Genomic DNA, 6,801 nt, shown 5'->3' on the forward strand with positions numbered 1-6,801 from the left:
ATGCTCTTAGGTTTCTTTAAAATGCTCTTAGGTTTCTTTAAAATTCCTATACAATTTATAGCATTTTTTAGAGCTTTTATCATTAAAGCACGTCGGCCGGGTGGGACCGAATTTGGATGGGTCATAAATGTATTAAACTCGTCAAAGTGGGTCGGTGAGTGGGACCATATACAATTTATGGCATTTTTTAGAGCTTTTACTGTTAAAGCACGTCGATGGGTGGGACCGAATTTTGAAGGGCCATAAATGCATAAAACTTGTCAAACTGGGTCAGTGAGTGGGACCGTATACAATTTATGACAGTTTTTAGAGCTTTTATCGTTTAAGCACGTCGGCCGGGTGGGACAAAATTTTGAGGAGCCATAAATGTATAAAAACTCGTCAAAGTGGGTGGGTGAGTGGGACCGTATACAATTTATGGCAGTTTTTAAAGTTTTTACCGTTAAAGCACGTCGGCGAATGGGACCGAATTTTTATGGGCCATAAACGTATAAAACTCGTCAAAGTGGGTTAGTGAGTGGGACCGAATTTGATGGGTTATAAAATTTATTGTTGTCAATTTATACTACTGATAATGCAGTATTTGTTCATATGTACTTTCAGGCTTGAACCCACGACTTCCCAAGCAACTTGATGCTATTGGACCACAAGTCCACAAGGTCCTTAACCGTTGTTTTGATATTATTTAGATTTTAACAAATTCTGCAATTTCGCTGTTTTCAATGTCTACACAATTACTAATCTATTACAAATACAGAATTCATACTTTTGAAATGCATAATTTCTTAACACATGACACATATACGTAATATATTTACTTATTTTCAAATATAATTTATGTAGGGAATTTATATTGTATAAGCATAAAATTCCACTACACAATACATAATTTCAAAGCATAAGACACACGATATGTTGTGTTACAGAAGTATAGAAATCATATTCTTAGTGTACATAATTTCAAAGCCCCATAGAAATCATATTCTTAGTAGACATAATTTCATAACACCAGACACAAAAAGTCACATATATATGTTTTATAATAAAAAATAATTGTAATTTGAATTGAACAACCAAATGATTGTTGTCAAAATTAAATAAATCATCGTTCAAAAACGACATCTTACAGGACAAGGATCCACGATATAAGCATTGCTTATTTTTGTGAAGCGGAACAGACTAAACCCATTTTGAGGGTTCTCTTTTATGAAAATAATGAAAAAGGGCAGTCGGTGACCAATACTCTAGTTGCCCGTGGCGACCATTTCTTTAAAAAAATTATTTTATAGATCAGAACAAGTCAAACTTATCAGTATTTTGGAAAGAAAAAAAAAAAAAAAGTACGCAAGCGTCATATTTTTGTCCAAGCATAAAAAAGTGTCATATTTATAAGTCTGCTTTGATATTTTTGGCAATTTATATCGTGGGATTGTGAATTTTGGATCGAAATAACATTATCTTTAGATTTTAACGAATTTTGCAAATTTCCCGTTTCCAATGTCTCTTCACAATTACTAATTACTAATACATTAAAGGCACAAAATTCATACTCTTTAAGGTACAAAATTTCATCAAAAATGACAAAAAACTCACAACACAAGACACATACACGTTATATATTTATATATTTTCAAATCTGATTTAGGAAGGAAATTTATGTTCTATAAGCATAAAATACGGTTACCTTCAAATTTAAATAATTCAAATAATTCGTTCAAAAATGACGCCATACCGGACAAGGGTCCACGATATAAGCATTGCTTATTTGTGTGATGCAGGCAGAACAAACTAAACTCACTTTGAGGATTCTTTTTATGAAAATAATTCATCAAATGTTCACACCGATGATACCGATTAATGACTCCTCCATACATGTACCAAGGCATATACATCTACTTATAGATTTTGACTGAGATTTGATACTTCCAGCGGTTAAGACCAGATTTTGCATTCCAGTGGAATTTATGCGCTTTTGTGTGTTGCAAAAATCGCTGCTATAGATATTAAAGCAGGTTTTATTACACAGAAAAAATAGGAATTGGGAGGCAAAATCTGGTTTTAGCCACTGGAAGTATCAATGTCGCTGTCTTTACTAACATCAGTGCACCAACAAAGGTGACAACACATTATACTATAAGAAAGAGCACTGAGGAAATGTCAGTCTAGGTTTGCAAGCCGATATCATTTTTTAAAAACAGTTAATAAGCTTTTCACCTATATTCTCGAAGCTGCCTAGGATCCAAACCTGTGATAAACTTTTGTGCAGCTTTGTCTGCACCTGAAAAACACCGTTCGACCAATAATTAAGATCATAAGACAGTTCGAAAAATTTTGTGTTGTCTTTACCAAGTAGCTTGAAAGTAAAAATATGGACAAATAAATTCACGATAAATATTAGAAGCATGGTAAGAAAAACTGTGAAAGAATTCCTTACTTTTAGTCAATTGGGAAGCATGCAAGGAACATCTCTCAGCGGCAACTCTGACAGGTGTACTTGTTCATGCACTCAGCTAGTACGGGGCCATACTTTGATACATGAATCATTACGGCACTAGGGTTGGACTGCAAAATAAGCATCCACATGAATACATAAATTGATAAAACACAATAAGAGAGCTCCAAGTAAAGTAGGTTATGAGTATAAATACGAACTTTGGCAGCTATCTTAAGAGAAGACAAAGCTCGTCTTCTGACTTGAATCATCCTGCATGGCTGATACTTTAGATCCAAGAATTTCCAGATGTGAAGAAGCATTTGAAGATATATAAGTCTTCCAAATGCTCTTGTGGATGTCTCACGGATTGGGAACTAATAAACAAGGAACATTATTTAAATGTTAAGAAGCAGTTCTCATTTCACATGATAAAAGACTAATGGTGTAAAGGAATCCTAATACCTTTTCATCTTTTAAGCTACTTTTGAGACAATTTACTACAGCTCCATATGATGAAGAAGTACAAATGATGGCAGGAGAACTAAGTAAATCAAGAACTTCTTCATCTTCGAAATATCAAAGGAAAGTTGGGATAAGTAACCATCATTAACAACGTACTCTAATACAATTAGAATTGATAGGGAAGTAGTAGAAATGACAAATTATGCATATGGCTGAGGAAAAAAAAAAAAATCTTTCCTCAGGCAAACCAACATGCATTATAATAGTTCAAAATGGCTTTAACAATGGCTGAATTGTTCAAAATATTACTCCGTATTAGATATCCTCTCAAACACATCTAGCCTAATTGGAAACATATTCAAGGAAATAGTGCATGAGTAAACATAATTCCCCACACCGTCTTAATTTAAATGTCAAACACCCTGCGTTTCCATTTCTTATAGTCCTTGGACCAGAAATCCACCTCGTTAGTCACCACATCTCCCCTAAGGGGGCATTTGCTACGAGTTATGTTGCATAACCCTGGTAATGTCGGTAACCTAATGATATATGCTCTTGTTTGGTTTAGGTTGTGTGAATGTGTGATAACCACATATATGTGTATGTATATATATACATCTATGTGTGTATTTATTTGCATATTTGAATATATTCATTTCTTATTTATATGTATATAAATATATACATATTAAGGGCATTAAAGTAAAATGTTTATCCTGACAGCAAAAGATAACCCTCAACTAAACAGGTAAATTTTGCTTTCCCAAAATCTTAAACAAACACACAAATTGTCCTGATGACAAAGAAATCGAGCACATTCTTGGTAATGTGCAGGAGGAAATGTTTTGGGGGTAATCTTTTCGAGTTTCTTACCTTCCGTAAACATCCTCGGGTAAAATGAATTGCACAAGAAACGAAATGACACAAAAACAGAAGAAGGTGGAAAATTTTTTAAATATACAGATTGGTTCTTGTTAGTTGTTAGTATACAGTAAAGGGATTACAACAAAAGGATGTTCGATTATGACCTTTCAGGTTAACTTAACAAATCATTTGAAATTGATATATGTGGGATGGCAAGTCTAACCTGTGATATGATTCCCAATATTCTGGCAGCACAAACTCGTATCTGGTCATCATCATTGTATATCAAATCCTTAAAAGAGTGTACAGACACGTTTTCTAAAAGGATCAATCATAAATTCCTAATTGTGAGTGCACTTAGTTTACCAAGGGAAAGAGCAGCACTTCATCGAACAGTCCTGCAAACAACTTGCATAGCATGAGCTAGGAATAAACATCATAGTACCGAACCTAACAGAATAAAAGAGTCTCAAAAAGAACCGAAAAAAACAACCTTGTATTATCCTGCAAACACTTGACAATGTTGTTTGAAGCTGGGGAAGAAAAGGCTTTAGGGTCAACCCACCCTTCCGTATTAGGATGCTCAAAGTTGAGAGATTTGCACTTTTCACTTGCCATGGGAATCTGTCCCCTATTATATGAATATACGGCCTGCACCAAATAACAATTCATGAACAAGTAATCTAGAATGGCCTTACACTGGTGACCCAAAGGTTCATACAAGTAGAGGACTGAACACTTGATGCACTAATAAAGGGCATAGTTCACTGCATACCATAAATACGCAACGTAATGTCTGTGTTATTGGTTGCAGTCCTTTTAATAGTCTCATAGTCAAAACTAGCAATGTGCAGAACTATAGTAACAGCTCATACCCTGTGATTGGAATGACAAACTCCTTTAATGTTTGCTCACTTGTCACTTCAATTAACTCTCCAATCCCCAAAGCTGCTTGCTCTCTTAATTCAGCAGATCCACTTACAAGACTCTACAGATAATAAAGGAAATTCGCATAACCATGCAATTAAAGCTCAACAATCTTGCATTTTTAATACTTGTTACCAATGCTCGTAATAACGCGAAACAGATTCCAAAAACGACAACAGCAATAATAAAAATAATCTTTATGTATGGTTTATAGATTATACTTAGTCTCTTACATATAATAATTCTTGGAAGGATTTCTCTGCCATAATTATTATATATTACTGCAGAAAATTTGGTATACAAATGAAGAGATTCTTTCAATGTAAACTTTTTCACAAACAAAAGATAAGCAGGAATACCTGGAGGAAAATAGGAAGCACAGGTTGAAGAGCTTTCCGGAGGCAAAAACCAGGTATTAGAACTGGTCCTCCCCCTGCATGTTTGTATACTCCGCTTAGATTTAAAAATTGTAAATCAACAGGAATCATAAACAATAAACAGATTGTACCACCATCTGGAGTAAAATGCACACTCCTTTACCTTTTTCTTCCTACAGCAAAGACAGCTCCGACAGCAAAGACTGGATACCTTCCTCACAACAGTTTCTGCTGCTTTCTTGGCGAGACTTTGAACCTCCTATATTTTCAAGGTGAAAGCATGACACATGCAAATTATGAAAAAATAAATAAATAAATAAAATAAAAAATAAAATATCAAAGCAAAACACAAATGAACTTTAAGCAATGACTCAAATTTAAATGATGTGAAAGAGGAAACCAAGTAAATGACATTATGGCATAAAAATTAGGTTCCTGACATATCAGTATAGCCCATTGCAGTGAGTAAAGCAGGAAGGATGGTACCAACTACCAAGGTGGGCATCAAGACCAGGTCCAGCAACCTCTGCTAAAGCTCCCAAAGCATGTGCATAGAAGGCACTGGATATAAAACCAAAGATCTTTGTGAATAATAAAGAAATACTAGTATACAAAAAGCTATAAGAAACAGACACAACACTTACGAAAGAGGAAGGTGGACAAGCTTGGGAAGGATATGGGGCAGCACAGCACTGGTCCTGACACTGAAAGAAGCATCCAATACATTTTCAATATCAGAAAAGGTGCCCAGGCAGAAATGTAAGAAAATACACATTTGCAAATGGTTTTCAACCTTAAAATCTGTTTTAAACCATCCAGAGCAGTATCAGAGGTTTGATCGTCCTCCAGAGCATGCAGAAGTGTCGGAACAATCTCATCAATTGCTTGCATTCCAGCAGTCTACACAAGGAACCATCATCAATTCATCATCAAACTAATATTTAAAATAAAAAACCGGTATGTCAACACACAAAAACTTAGTAGTAGTAGTAGTAGTAGTAGTAGTAATAGTAATAATAATAATAATAATAATAATAATAATAATAATAAATAATAATAATAATAAAAGGAAAAAGGGAAAAGGGAAAAAGAAAAATAATAATAATAATAGTAATAATAATAAAGATAATATTAATAAAGATAATAATAGTAATAAAATAATAAGAACGAAAGAAAAGGAGTAGAACAAGCAAAGAAAAGGAAAAGGAAAAAATAATAATAATAATAATAATAATAATAATAAAAGGAAAAAGGGAAAAAGAAAAATAATAATAATAATAATAGTAATAATAATAAAGATAATATACAATTAAAGTCCCCCAACACAGCTCAGCACCCTTGCCCCATATGACCCTCTGATTTCTCCTCTAAATATTCCCACAGATCCCTCCTCTTTCTTACATTGCGGCTTGCATAAACAAAGGACATATGTACTTCCTTTGCATACTGTGCTGTCTCCATTGTTATAGTGATCACTTGCTCCCCATCCTCTATGTTCTTTACAACCACCTCTCTTGTCCAATACAGCCATATTTTCTCATTTCCACACATTCTGTCCAAATCCCAACCCAAAGACAAGCCTAGTGTTTTCATCTGATTTCTATCTCTCATTTGCTCAATTAAGCACAAACACATAGGCTTATAGATCCTCACCAAGTTTTTGATCATGTAAGGGCAGCCTTGGGAGCCAACTCCCCTTACATTCCAGCACAAGACTCTCATTTGGACCTTTTTTGA

This window comes from Ipomoea triloba, chromosome 1, assembly GCF_003576645.1.
Source record: "Ipomoea triloba cultivar NCNSP0323 chromosome 1, ASM357664v1".
Taxonomy (NCBI): domain Eukaryota; kingdom Viridiplantae; phylum Streptophyta; class Magnoliopsida; order Solanales; family Convolvulaceae; genus Ipomoea; species Ipomoea triloba.